Below are 16,240 nucleotides of genomic sequence, written 5' to 3' on the forward strand. Positions count from 1 at the left end.
CACATAATTCCACTCTATAACACAACTCCACTCCATTCAATGCAACACGATTACATAGTACACATTCACACCACATGCCACATAATTCCATTGCACGCCACAGCTTAACTCCAATCCATATAATTCATTTCCACATACTTTCACTCCACGTCATACAATTGCACTCCAAGTTTCACATTTGCACTCTATACCACAGAACTCCTCTCCACACCACACAATTTCATGTCTCACAATTTGACTTCACGCCACACAATTCTAGAGCTCATAATTCCGCTCCACACTACATAATTCCTCTGCTTACCACATATTTCCACTCCACCACATGCAACATACTTCCACTCCACTCAACGCAACACAATTGTACTCCGCAGAATTCCACGCTACACCACACAGTTCCACACCCACTTTATAATTACACTCTATGGAACATACTTCCACTACATAATTCCATGGAATGTCACCTAATCCGACTCCACACAATTGCCCTCCAAACCACAGAATCCCACGTCATTCCATATAATGCCATGCAATTTCATGTCTGACAATTCCCTGCCATACAATTCCACGCCTAGCAACATTATACCACCAATATATGATATCTTACCATTGGTTAGCTTCAGTGTCGCTCTCATTCTCATTGTTACTGTTCATTATAGCATGCATTTGGCATGCCGTAATCTCGCCTTTGCCTCCGCCAACCCCTTTCACCCCCCCCGGATCACTGACCAAGTACTTATGTTTTTTCCACTGCTCCTGTTTCTGGAGCTATGTGTTTTGGGTTCACACACTCCGGATGAGTGCTTGCGATTTCAGACCGTCTCCTATAGCCCCATCCATTTGTTCCTTTTCCTCCTGCCCGCCCATCCGTGTTGCTTCTTTTCCCTTCTGCACGCCCCCTACACGTGTTATTTCTTCCACCCCACATGCCACAGTTTTACTCCATGTCGCATAGTTCTACTACACTCCATGACACACATTTCAACTCCACATAATTCTACTCTGATTCATGCCAAACAACTGTATCACCCTCATTCCAGCACAATTTCCTACAGCACAATTCAATACCACATTATTTTCCTCCACACCACATAATTCCATCCAAGACCACCCCACATAATTCCTCTCAAAACTACACAACATAATGCCACATATTCTCACATAATTCAATCCACTTCACGCCACATCATTCCATTCTACACAATTGCACTCCTAGTCACACAAATACACTACACACCATGCAATTCCACGTCTCACAATTGCACACAATTCCTGCCCACACAACTCCAAAACACAACATCTAGTTCCACGCCATGCCGCATAATTCTATTCCATGGCATGTAAATCTGAGGTGCAAAATTTCACTCCACTCCATTGTGCAAAACAAATCAAAGACACATAACTCTACTCTCTTCCACATCATCTCACTCAGCGCCACATAATTTCACTCCACATCACATAATTCCTCTCTACTCCAAGACACACAATTCCAGGCCACACCACTAAATTCCAACACATGATTCCACTACACACCTCATAACTTAGCTGCTCACCACATTGTTCTGTGCCATGCCAACTACTTCCACACCATGCCACATAATCGACTCCATACCGCACAATTCATCACTACCCAATTGCACTCGATGACACACAATTTCACATCTCACAATTCAACTTCATGCCACACAATTCCATGCCATGCTACAATTCCATGCCGTGTTCCTCTCCAGGGCACACAATTGAATGCCATGTTTCATAATTCCACGCCACATAGTTCTGCTCCCTCACAGGACACATCATTCCATGCCACACCACATAATTTAACACCATGTCAAATACTTCCACTTCACACAATGCCACTCCACATCAAAAAGTTGCTCTCAACATTACACAATTCCAGTTGAGGTCACACCTTTGCACTCCACACCACACATTCCCACTTCTCACAATTCCACCCCGCCACACAATTCCACCACACGCAACACAATTCTATGCCACATAATTCCAGTCCTCGCCTCTTAATTCCACTCCATATTTCCATTCTATTCCAGGCCCCATGATTCCACTCCAAGCCACTTAATTCCACTCCACATAATGCCACACAACTCAATGCCATGCAATTTCACACCAGAAATCCACAAAACACCACATAATTTCAGTCCATCCCACAATACATAATGCCATTCCATGCCACTTAATTCAATACAATTTATGCCACACAATTCCACTCCAGCCAACTTAATTTCACTCCACCTAATACCATACAAATTTGTGCTAGAAATCCAAGCCATGCCACATAATTTCAGACAACTGTACAAGACATGATGTCATTCTATGCCACGTAATTCCACACAACCCACAACATTCCAGTCCATGCCACATAATTCACTGCACTCCGTGCCATACAATTCCACTCCTCGTAATTCCACTCTATGCCACACCACATAATTCCCCCCATGCTGTATAAAACAAGCTGACTCCGCATAACACAGCTCAGCACAACACAATTTCACCCCATGTCATACAGTTCCACAGAACATAGTCCTACTCTGTGTGGCACAATTCCACACCTCTCAATGCTGCATAGTTCCCCTCCAGTACACATAACTCCACTCCTCGGAATTTCTATCTGTGCCACATCATTCCACTCCAAATCACACAGTTGCAGGGCACACAGTTATTCTTTGCCACCTTGCCATAATTACATGCCACATAATTCCACACCATGTCAGTAACTCCACTCTTCTCCACATGATAGACCTATATGGAACATATTTACTTTCCACGTTACACAATTAAGTCCATGCCACACAATCCTACTCGTACCACATAATTCCACATCCCACAGTTCCACCCCTCCACAAAAGTCCACTCCACAGAAAATAATGCCACACCACATAATTTAGCCCCACTCCACATGATTCCACACCTCATAATTCAACTACTTGTGACATCATTTCACTCCACATATTTTCAGTCAAGTCTATGCCACATAAAGCCACTCTGTGCCACACAATTCCATGCCACACAAACCTGTGCCACATCATTACACTTCACAATGCATAATTCCACCCCACATAACTCAACACAATTCTATGCAATGCAATTCCACACCAGATGTCCACGCCACATAATTTCAGCACAAGCCACACCACAGAATTCCATGCCATGCCACATAATTCCGCACCAGGTATTTTTACTCCTTTTACAGAATTCCACTCTGTTCCTCATAATTACACTATACTGCAATGCATATAAGTGCACTCCATAGAATAACATTCCAGTCAATCCAGCACAATTCTACCACACATCACACAATTCTACACCACAAAATTCCATGCCACACCATAAAATTGTATATCATGTCATTCAGCCTCGCATAAATCTACTCCATGCATTTGCACTTCACTTCTCACAGTTGCAATCTACTCCACACTTTCACACCACACAATTCCAAACCATGCATCACAATTCGAGGATACACCATGCTACATTATTTCACTTCAATAAATATAAATTCCCCACACTCCATACAATTTCAATCTGCACCACGTAATTCCACTGTACCACATAGTTCCACTCGGTACCACATAATTCCATTACGCTACATATAATTCTACTCCACTCCACTACACATCATTCCACTCCACTCAAAACAACACAATTGCCTGCTTCACAATTCCTTGCCCATGCCTCTCAAATTCATAACACACCAATAATTCCAGCTATGCCACATACTTCCAAGCAACGCCACTTAGTAAAATGCCATAACTCCTAATTACAACCCATTGGCACATAATGCCAATCCATGCCACATAATTCATATCCACACAGTTGCATTCCACACAAACAATTCAACTTCACCAAATTCAATGCCATGCACCACAATTCTATGTCATATAATTTTACTCCAGGCCTCATGGTTCCTCTCCACTACACATAATTGCAATCTACACATTTCCACTCCACGACATGTAATTTGACTCCACGCCACATATTTCCACTCAACTGCACACCACATAATTTCACTCTACATAGTGCAACACAGTTGCTGGGACACAGTTCCACACCATGCCATATAAATCCCCTTCATACTACAGAATTGCATGCCATGCCGCCTAATTTCACCCCACCCTACAAAATTCTAGTCAACACAAAATAATTCAAATGCACACAATTGCACTCCTCACCACAAAATTCCACTCGTCAACACATAATTCTACTCCATCCCTCACAATCCCATGCCACACAATTCTACTCCATTCTATACAACATAATTCCACATTGAATACTTCTACACCATGTCATATAATGCACTCCACCCAGTGGCAATGCACATCATACAATTGCACTTCTCATTCCACAATTGTGCTCCAGGTGACACAATTGCACTCCATGCTACACAATCTCAGTCAATGGCACTCAATTCCACACCATTCAACACTATTCTATGCCACATAATTTAACTACGCATGACATTATTCCACACTACCCTCATAGATACAGATTTAAGAGCACCGAGCGCCTCCATGTGCTCCATTAAAGTAATGTTTTCATACTAATGTGGCCCAACGAGGCCATAAGTGCTTTGCCAAATATACAAAGTGGAGCAATGCATGCATTGCACCACTTTGTAGCCCTTTACGCTGCAATATGCCTGTGCCGGGCCTTTTGTATACAAAATGGGCATTCCCCAGTTAGGGACGCTGAAAAAATGGCGCAAAATGATCTAAGATATTTCATTGCGTCATTTTTTGGGCACTTTTTATACCTGCTCAGAGCAGGTGTCAAAATGAGGCACATCATTGTTTACAATTAGTCTCAATGGGCTTTGCAGGATTAGTGTCAATACAATTCACACTAATCATGCAAAGCTCTGAACTAGCGCTAGATCATAACTTCCGGCATGGTGCGCTGTATATTAGATTCGGTGCAAACATAGTGGCGTTAGGGGAGCACTAAGGGACGCAAGAAAAGGGGCTCTGCACTGGGAGCAGCAACACTTTTCTTCAATCTGTCTAGTAGTTCTACTTCGCATAGTCCCAATCCAGTCCACATCACATAATTCCATTCCTCTCCCTTCAGTGTCCCACAATTACATGCCACCCATTTTCACTTCATGCCACATAATTACACAAGACGAAACACCACACAATTTCATATGGCACAATTCCGAGCCACACAGATCGACAAAAGAATTCCGCAGCAGATACTTCCATTTAATTTAAGTCCTCACCCTACCACAGAATCCCACACCATGCCACATAATTCCAATGCACCCCGTGCTGCAGTCACATGCCACACTGCACAATTCCATGCCATTTATTTCTACTCCATGCCACATAATTCTATTTCACACCATGCCACATACTTCTAAACCATACAATTGCACTCCAAATCACACAACTGCACTCCACTTCATTCTACACCGCACAATTGCACTCCATGCCACACAATTGCACGGTGCACAATTCCAAGCCATGCCAAATAATTCCTTTACATAGTACATAATTGCAAACCATTCACATCCAGTCCACTGCATGCCACTCAATCCCTCTCCATTAACCATAATTCCACTCAGCGCCACATAATTCCATCTCTGTTACATAATTCCATTCTGTCACATAATTCCACTACATACCACATAATTCCACTCTATAACACAACTCCACTCCTTTCAATGCAACACAATTACATAGTACACATTCACAACACATGCCACATAATTCCATCACACGCCACAGCTTCACTCCAATCTATAAAATTCATTTCCACATACTTTCACTCCACGTCATACAAATGCACTCCACGTCACACATTTGCACTCTATGCCACACAACTCCTCTCCACGCCACACAATTTCACGTCTCACAATTTGACTTCACGCCACACAATTCTAGAGCTCATAATTCCACTCCACACTACATAATTCCTCTCCTTGCCACATATTTCCACTCCACCACATGCAACATACTTCCACTCCACTCAACGCAACACAATTGTACTCCACAGAATTCCACACTACACCACACAGTTCCACACCCACTTTCTAATTACACTCTATGGAACATACTTCCACTACATAATTCCATGGATTGTCACCTAATTCGACTCCACACAATTTCCCTCCAAACCACAGAATCCCACGTCATTCCATTTAATGCCATGCAATTTCATGTCTGACAATTCCATGCCATACAATTCCACGCCTTGCAACATTATTCCACCAATTTATGATAGCTTACCATTGGTTAGCTTCAGTGTCGCTCTCATTCTCATTGTTACTGTTCATTATAGCATGCATGTGCCATGCCGTAATCTCGCGTTAGCCTCCGCGACCCCCCCACCCGATCACTGACCAGATACATATGTTTTTTCACTGCTCCTGTTTCTGGAGCTATAATGTTTGGGTTCAAGCACTCCGTATGAGTGCTTGTGATTTCAGAACGTCTCCCAAAGCCCCACCCATTTGTTCCTTTTCCTCCTGCCCGCCCATCCGTGTTGCTTCTTTTCCCTTCTGCACGCCCCCTACACGTGTTATTTCTTCCACCCCACATGCCACAGTTTCACTCCATGTCACAAAGTTCTACTACACTACATGACACAAAATTCAACTCCACATAATTCTACTATGATTCATGCCAAACAACTGCATCACACTCATCCCAGCACAATTTCCTACAGCACAATTCCATACCACATTATTTTCCTCCACACCACAAAATTCCATCCAAGACCAACCCACATAATTCCCCTCAAAACTACACAACATAATACCACATCTTCTCACATAATTCAATCCACTTCACGCCACATCATTCCATTCTACACAACTGCACTCCTAGTCACACAAATACACTACACACCATGCAATTCCAAGTCTCACAATTGCACACAATTCCTGCCCACACAACTCCAAAACACAACATCTAATTCCACGCCATGCCATAATTCTATTCAATGGCATGTAAATCTGAGGTACAAAATTCCACTCCACTCCATTGCGCAAAACAACCCCAAGACACATAATTCTACTCTCTGCCACATCATCTCACTCAGCGCCACATAATTCCACTGCACATCACATAATTCCTCTCTACTCCAAGACACACTATTCCAGGCCACACCACTCAATTCCAACACATGATTCCACTCCACACCTCATAACTAAGCTGCTCACACCATTGTTCTGTGCAATGCCAACTACTTCCATACCATGCCACGTAATCGAATCCATACCACACAATTCATCACTACCCAATTGCACTCAATGCCACACAATTTCACATCTCACAATTCAACTTCATGCCACACAATTCCATGCCATGCTACAATTCCATGCTATGTTCCACTCCATGGCACACAATTGAATGCCATGTTTCATAATTCCATGCCACATAGTTCTGCTCCCTCACAGGACACATCATTCCATGCCACACCACATCATTTAACACCATGTCAAATACTTCCACTTCACACAACGCCACTCCACATCAAAAAGTTGCTCTCAACATTACACAATTCCAGTTGAGGTCACACCTTTGCACTCCACACCACACATTTCCACTTCTCACAATTCCACCCCACCACACAATTCCACCCCATGCAACACAATTCTATGCCACATAATTCCAGTCCTCGCCTCTTAATTCCACTCCATATTTCCGTTCTATTCCAGGCCCCATGATTCCACTCCAAGCCACTTAATTCCACTCCACATAATGGCACACAGCTCAATGCCATGCAATTTCACACCAGAAATCCACAAAACACCACATCATTTCAGTCCATCCCACAATACATAATGCCATTCCATGCCACATAATTCAATACAATTTATGCCACACAATTCCACTCCAGCCAACTTAATTTCACTCCACCTAATACCACACAAATGTGTGCTAGAAATCTAAGCCATGCCACATAATTTCAGCCCACTGTACAAGACATAATGTCATTCTATGCCACGTAATTCCACACAACCCACAACATTCCAGTCCATGCCACATTATTCACTGCACTCCGTGCCATACAATTCCACTCCTCGTAATTCTACTCTATGCCACACCACATAATTCCCTCCATGCTGTATAAAACAAGCTGACTCCGCATAACATAGCTCAGCACAACACAATTTCACACCATGTCATGTAGTTCCACAGAACATAGTCCTACTCTGTGTGGCACAATTCCACACCTCTCAATGCTGCATAGTTCCCCTCCAGTACACATAACTCCACTCCTCGGAATTTCTATCTGTGCCACATCATTCCACTCCACATCACACAGTTGCAGGGCACACAGTTATTCTTTGCCACCTTGCCATAATTTCATGCCACATAATTCCACACCATGTCAGTAACTCCACTCTTCTCCACATGATAGACCTATATGGAACATATTTACTTTGCACGTTACACAATTAAGTCCATGCCACACAATCCTACTCGTACCACACAATTCCACATCCCACAGTTCCACCCCTCCACAAAAGTCCACTCCACAGAAAATAATTCCACACCACATAATTTAGCCCCACTCCACATGATTCCACACCTCATAATTCAACTACTTGTGACATCATTTCACTCCACATATTTTCAGTCAAGTCTATGCCACATAAAGGCACTCTGTGCCACACAATTCCATGGCACACAAAACTGTGCCACATCATTACACTTCACAATGCATAATTCCACCCCACATAACTCAACACAATTCTATGCAATGCAATTCCACACCAGATGTCCATGCCACATAATTTCAGCACAAGCCACACCACATAATTCCATGCCATGCCACATCATTCCACACCAGGTATTTTTACTCCTTTTACTGTATTCCACTCTGTTCCTCATAATTACACTATACTGCAATGCATATAAGTGCACTCCATAGAATTCCATTCCAGTCAATCCAGCACAATTCTACCACACATCACACAATTCTACACAACAGAATTCCATGCCACACCATAAAATTATATATCATGTCATTCAGCCTCGCATAAATCTACTCCATTCATTTGCACTTCACTTCTCACAGTTGCACTCTACTCCACACTTTCACACCACACAATTCCAAACCGTGCATCACAATTCGAGGATACACCATGCTACATTATTTCACTTCAATAAATATAAATTCCCCACACTCCATACAATTTCAATCTGCACCACGTAATTCCACTGTACCACATAGTTCCACTCGGTACCACATAATTCCATTACGCTACATATAATTCTACTCCACTCCACTACACATCATTCCACTCCACTCAAAACAGCACAATTGCCTGCTTCACAATTCCTTGCCCATGCCTCTCAAATTCATAACACACCAATAATTCCATTTATCCCACATAATTCCAAGCCACACCACTTAGTAAAATGCCATAACTTCTAATTACAACCCATTGGCACATAATGCCAATCCACGCCACATAATTCATATCCACACAGTTGCATTCCACACAAACAATTCAACTTCACCAAATTCAATGCCACACACCACAATTCTATGTCATTTAATTTTACTCCAGGCCACATAGTTCCTCTCCACTACACATAATTGCAATCTACACATTTCCACTCCACGACATGTATTTTGACTCCACGCCACATATTTCCACTCAACTGCACACCACATAATTTCACTCTACGTAGTGCAACACAGTTGCTGGGACACAGTTCCACACCATGCCATATAAATCCCCTTCATACTACAGAATTGCATGCCAGTCCACCTAATTTCACCCCACCCCACAAAATTCTAGTCAACACAACATAATTCAAATTCACACAATTGCACTCCTCACCACAAAATTCCACTCGTCAACACATAATTCTACTCCATTCCTCACAATCCCATGCCACACAATTCTACTCCATTCTATACAACATAATTCCACAATGAATAATTCTACACCATGTCATATAATGCACTCCACCCAGTGGCAATGCATATCATACAATTACATTTCTCATTCCACAATTGTGCTCCAGGTGACACAATTGCACTCCATGCTACACAATCTCAGTCCATGGCACTCAATTCCACACCATTCAACACTATTCTATGCCACATAGTTTAACTACGCATGACATTATTCCACACTACCCTCATAGATACAGATTTAAGAGCACCGAGCGCCTCCTTGTGCCCCATTAAAGTAATGTTTTCATACTAATGTGGCCCAACGAGGCCATAAGTGCTTAGCCAAATATACAAAGTGGAACAATGCATGCATTGCACCACTTTGTAGCCCTTTACGCTGCAATATGCCTGTGCCAGGCCTTATGTATACAAAATGGGCATTCCCCAGTTAGGGACACTGAAAAAATGGCGCTAAATGATCTAAGATATTTCTTTGCGTCATTTTTTGGGCACTTTTTATACCTGCTCAGAGCAGGTGTTAAAATGAGGCACATCATTGTTTACAATTAGTTTCAATCGGCTTTGCAGGATTACTGTCAATACAATTCACACTAATCCTGCAAAGCTCCGAACTAGCGCTAGATCCTAACTTCCGGCATGGTGCGCTGTATATTAGATTCGGTGCACACATAGTGGCGTTAGGGGAGCACTAAGGGACGCAAGAAAAGTGGCTCTGCACTGGGAGCAGCAACACTTTTCTTCAATCTGTCTAGTAGTTCTACTTCGCATAGCCCCAATCCAGTCCACATCACATAATTCCATTCCTCTCCCTTCAGTGTCCCACAATTACATGCCACCCATTTTCACTTCATGCCACATAGTTACACAAGACGAAACACCACACAATTTCATATGGTACAATTCCGAGCCACACAGATCCACAACAGAATTCCGCAGCAGATACTTCCATTTAATTTAAGTCCTCACCCTACCACAGAATCCCACACCATGCCACCTAATTCCAATGCACCCCATGCTGCAGTCCCATGCCACACTGCACAATTCCATGCCATTTATTTCTACTCCATGCCACATAATTCTATTTCACACCATGCCACATAGTTCTAAACCATACAATTGCACTCCAAATCACACAACTGCACCCCACTTCATTCTACACCGCACAATTGCACTCTGCACAATTCCAAGCCATGCCAAATAATTCCTTTACATGGTACATAATTGCACACCATTCACATCCAGTCCACTGCATGCCACTCAATCCCTCTCCATTAACCATAATTCCACTCAGCACCACATAATTCCATCTCTGTTACATAATTCCATTCTGTCACATAATTCCACTACATACCATATAATTCCACTCTATAACACAACTCCACTCCTTTCAATGCAACACAATTACATAGTACACATTCACACCACATGCCACATAATTCCATTGCACGCCACACCTTCACTCCAATCTATAAAATTCATTTCCACATACTTTCACTCCACGTAATACAATTGCACTCCACGTCACACATTTGCACTCTATGCCACACAACTCCTCTCCACGCCACACAATTTCACGTCTCACAATTTGACTTCACGCCACACAATTCTAGAGCTCATAATTCCACTCCACACGACATAATTCCTCTGCTTGCCACATATTTCCACTCCACCACATGCAACATACTTCCACTCCACTCAACGCAACTCAATTGTACTCCGCAGAATTCCACGCTACACCACACAGTTCCACACCCACTTTCTAATTACACTCTATGGAACATACTTCCACTACATAATTCCATGGATTGTCACCTAATTCGACTCCACACAATTTCCCTCCAAACCACAGAATCCCACGTCATTCCATTTAATGCCATGCAATTTCATGTCTGACAATTCCATGCCATACATTTCCACGCCTTGCAACATTATTCCACCAATTTATGATAGCTTACCATTGGTTAGCTTCAGTGTCGCTCTCATTCTCATTGTTACTGTTTATTATAGCATGCATGTGCCATGCCGTAATCTCGCGTTTGCCTCCACCACCCCCCCCCCGGATCACTGACCAGGTACTTATGTTTTTTCACTGCTCCTGTTTCTGGAGCTATCATTTTTGGGGTCAAGCACTCCGTATGAGTGCTTGTGATTTCAGAACGTCTCCCATAGCCCATCCATTTGTTCCTTTTCCTCCTGCCCGCCCATCCGTGTTGCTTCTTTTCCCTTCTGCATGCCCCCTACATGTGTTATTTCTTCCACCCCACATGCCACAGTTTCACTCCATGTCACATAGTTCTACTACACTACATGACACACAATTCAACTCCACATAATTCTACTATGATTCATGCCAAACAACTGCATCACATTCATCCCAGCACAATTTCCTACAGCACAATTCCATACCACATTATTTTCCTCCACACCACATAATTCCATCCAAGACCAACCCACATAATTCCCCTCAAAACTACAGAACATAATACCACATCTTCTCACATAATTCAATCCACTTCACGCCACATCATTCCATTCTACACAACTGCACTCCTAGTCACACAAATACACTACACACCATGCAATTCCAAGTCTCACAATTGCACACAATTCCTGCCCACACAACTCCAAAACACAACATCTAATTCCACGCCATGCCATAATTCTATTCAATGGCATGTAAATCTGAGGTACAAAATTCCACTCCACTCCATTGCGCAAAACAACCCCAAGACACATAATTCTACTCTCTGCCACATCATCTCACTCAGCACCACATAATTCCACTGCACATCACATAATTCCTCTCTACTCCAAGACACACAATTTCAGGCCACACCACTCAATTCCAACACATGATTCCACTCCACACCTCATAACTAATCTGCTCACCACATTGTTCTGTGCCATGCCAACTACTTCCACACCATGGCACGTAATCGAATCCATACCACACAATTCATCACTACCCAATTGCACTCGATGCCACACAATTTCACATCTCACAATTCAACTTCATGCCACACATTTCCATGCTATGCTACAATTCCATGCCGTGTTCCACTCCATGGCACACAATTGAATGCCATGTTTCATAATTCCACGCCACATAGTTCTGCTCCCTCACAGGACACATCATTCCATGCCACACCACATAATTTAACACCATGTCAAATACTTCCACTTCACACAATGCCACTCCACATCAAAAAGTTGCTCTCAACATTACACAATTCCAGTTGAGGTCACACCTTTGCACTCCACACCACACATTCCCACTTCTCACAATTCCATCCCCCGCCACACAATTCCACCCCACGCAACACAATTCTATGCCACATAATTACAGTCCTCGCCTCTTAATTCCACTCCATATTTCAGTTCTATTCCAGGCCACATGATTCCACTCCAAGCCACTTAATTCCACATAATGCCACACAGCTCAATGCCATGCAATTTCACACCAGACATCCACAGAACACCACATAATTTCAGTCCATCCTATGATACATAATGCCACTCCATGCCACATAATTCACTACACTCTATGCCACACAATTCCACTCCAGCTCCACCTAATACCACACAAATTCGTGTTAGAAATCCAAGCCATGCCACATAATATCAGCCCACTGTACAAGACATAGTCGGTCATTCTGACCCTGGCGGTTGACTACCGCCAGGGCAGGGGACCGCAGATGTACCACCAACAGGCTGGCGGTGCATCCATGGGCATTCTGACTGTGGCGGTACAGCCACGGTCAAAAACGGGAAACCGGCGGTGTCCCGCCGGTTTTCCGCTACCCTTGGGAATCCTCCATGGCGGCGCTGCAGGCAGCGCCGCCATGGGGATTCCGACCCCCTTACCACCAGCCTGGTTCTGGCGGTTTTGACCGCCAGAACCTGGCTGGCGGTAACGGGTGTCGTGGGGCCCCTGGGGGCCCCTGCAGTGCCCATGCCAATGGCATGGGCACTGCAGGGGCCCCCTAACAGGGCCCAACCAAGATTTTCAGTGTCTGCCAAGCAGACACTGAAAATCGCGACGGGTGCAACTGCACCCGTCGCACCCCTTCCACTCCGCTGGCTCCATTCGGAGCCGGCATCCTCATGGAAGGGGGTTTCCCGCTGGGCTGGCGGGCGGCCTTCTGGCGGTCGCCCACCAGCCCAGCGGGAAACTCGGAATTACCGCGGCGGTCGTTAGACCGCGCAGCGGTATTCTGACGGCGGGACTTTGGCGGGCGGCCTCTGCCGCCCGCCAAAGTCAGAATGACCGCCATAATGTCATTCTATGCCACTTAATTCCACACAACCCACAACATTCCAGTCCATGCCACATAATTCACTACACTCCATGCCATATAATTCCACTCCTCGTAATTCCACTCTATGCCACACCACATTATTCCCTCCATGCTGTATAAAACAAGCTGACTCCGCATAACACAGCTCAGCACAACACAATTTCACACCATGTCATACAGTTCCACAGAACATAGTCCTACTCTGTGTGGCCCAACTCCACACCTCTCAATGCTGCATAGTTCCCCTCCAGTACACATAACTCCACTCCTCGGAATTTCTATCTGTGCCACATCATTCCCCTCCACATCACACAGTTGCAGGGCACACAGTTATTCTTTGCCACCTTGCCACAATTTAATGCCACCTAATTCCACACCATGTCAGATAATTCCACTCTTCTCCACATGATAGACCTATATAGAACATATTTACTTTCCACATTACACAATTAAGTCCATGCCACACAATCCTACTCGTACCACACAATTCCACATCCCACAGTTCCACCCCTCCACAAAAGTCCACTCCACAGAAAATAATTCCACACCACATAATTTTGCCCCACTCCACATGATTCCACACCACATATTTCAACTACTTGTGACATCATTTCACTCCACATATTTTCAGTCAAGTCTATGCCACATAAAGCCACTCTGTGCCACACAATTCCATGCCAAAAAAACCTGTGCCACATCATTACAGTTCACAATGCATAATTCCACCCCACATAACTCAACACAATTCTATGCAATGCAATTCCACACCAGATTTCCATGCCACATAACTTCAGCACAAGCCACTACACATAATTCCATGCCATGCCACATAATTCCGCACCAGGTATTTTTACTACTTTTACAGAATTCCACTCTGTTCCTCATAATTACACTATACTCCAATGCATATAAGTGCACTCCATATAATTACATTCCATCAATCCAGCACAATTCCACCACACATCACACAATTCTACACCACAAAATTCCATGCCACACCATAAAATTATATATCATGTCATTCAGCCTCGTATAAATCTACTCCATACATTTGCACTTCACTTCTCACAGTTGCACTCTACTCCACACTTTCACACCACACAATTCCAAACCATGCCTCACAATTCGAGGATACACCATGCTACATTATTTCACTTCACTAAATATAAATTCCCCACAGTCCATACAATTTCAATCTGCACCACGTAATTCCACTGTACCACATAGTTCTGCTCGGTACCACATAATTCCATTACGCTACATATAATTCTACTCCACTCCACTACACATCATTCCACTCAACTCAAAACAACACAATTGCCTGCTTCACAATTCCTTGCCCATGGCTCTCAAATTCATAACACACCAATAATTCCATTTATCCCACATAATTCCAAGCCACACCACTTAGTAAAATGCCATAACTCCTAATTACAACCCATTGGCACATAATGCCAATCCACGCCACATAATTCATATCCACACAGTTGCATTCCACACAAACAATTCAACTTCACCAAATTCAATGCCACGCACCACAATTCTATGTCATATAATTTTACTCCAGGCCAAATAGTTCCTCTCCACTACACATAATTGCAATCTACACATTTCCACTCCACGACATGTATTTTGACTCCACGCCACATATTTCCACTCAACTGCACACCACATAATTTCACTCTACGTAGTGCAACACAGTTGCTGGGACACAGTTCCACACCATGCCATATAAATCCCCTTCATACTACAGAATTGCATGCCAGTCCACCTAATTTCAGCCCACCCCACAAAATTCTAGTCAACACAACATAATTCAAATGCACACAATTGCACTCTTCACCACAAAATTCCACTTGTCAACACATAATTCTACCCCATTCCTCACAATCCCATGCCACACAATTCTACTCCATTCTATACAACATAATTCCACAATGAATAATTCTACACCATGTCATATAATGCACTCCACCCAGTGGCAATGCATATCATACAATTACATTTCTCATTCCACAATTGTGCTCCAGGTGACACAATTGCACTCC

This window comes from Pleurodeles waltl, chromosome 9 (genome assembly GCF_031143425.1).
Source record: "Pleurodeles waltl isolate 20211129_DDA chromosome 9, aPleWal1.hap1.20221129, whole genome shotgun sequence".
NCBI lineage: Eukaryota > Metazoa > Chordata > Amphibia > Caudata > Salamandridae > Pleurodeles > Pleurodeles waltl.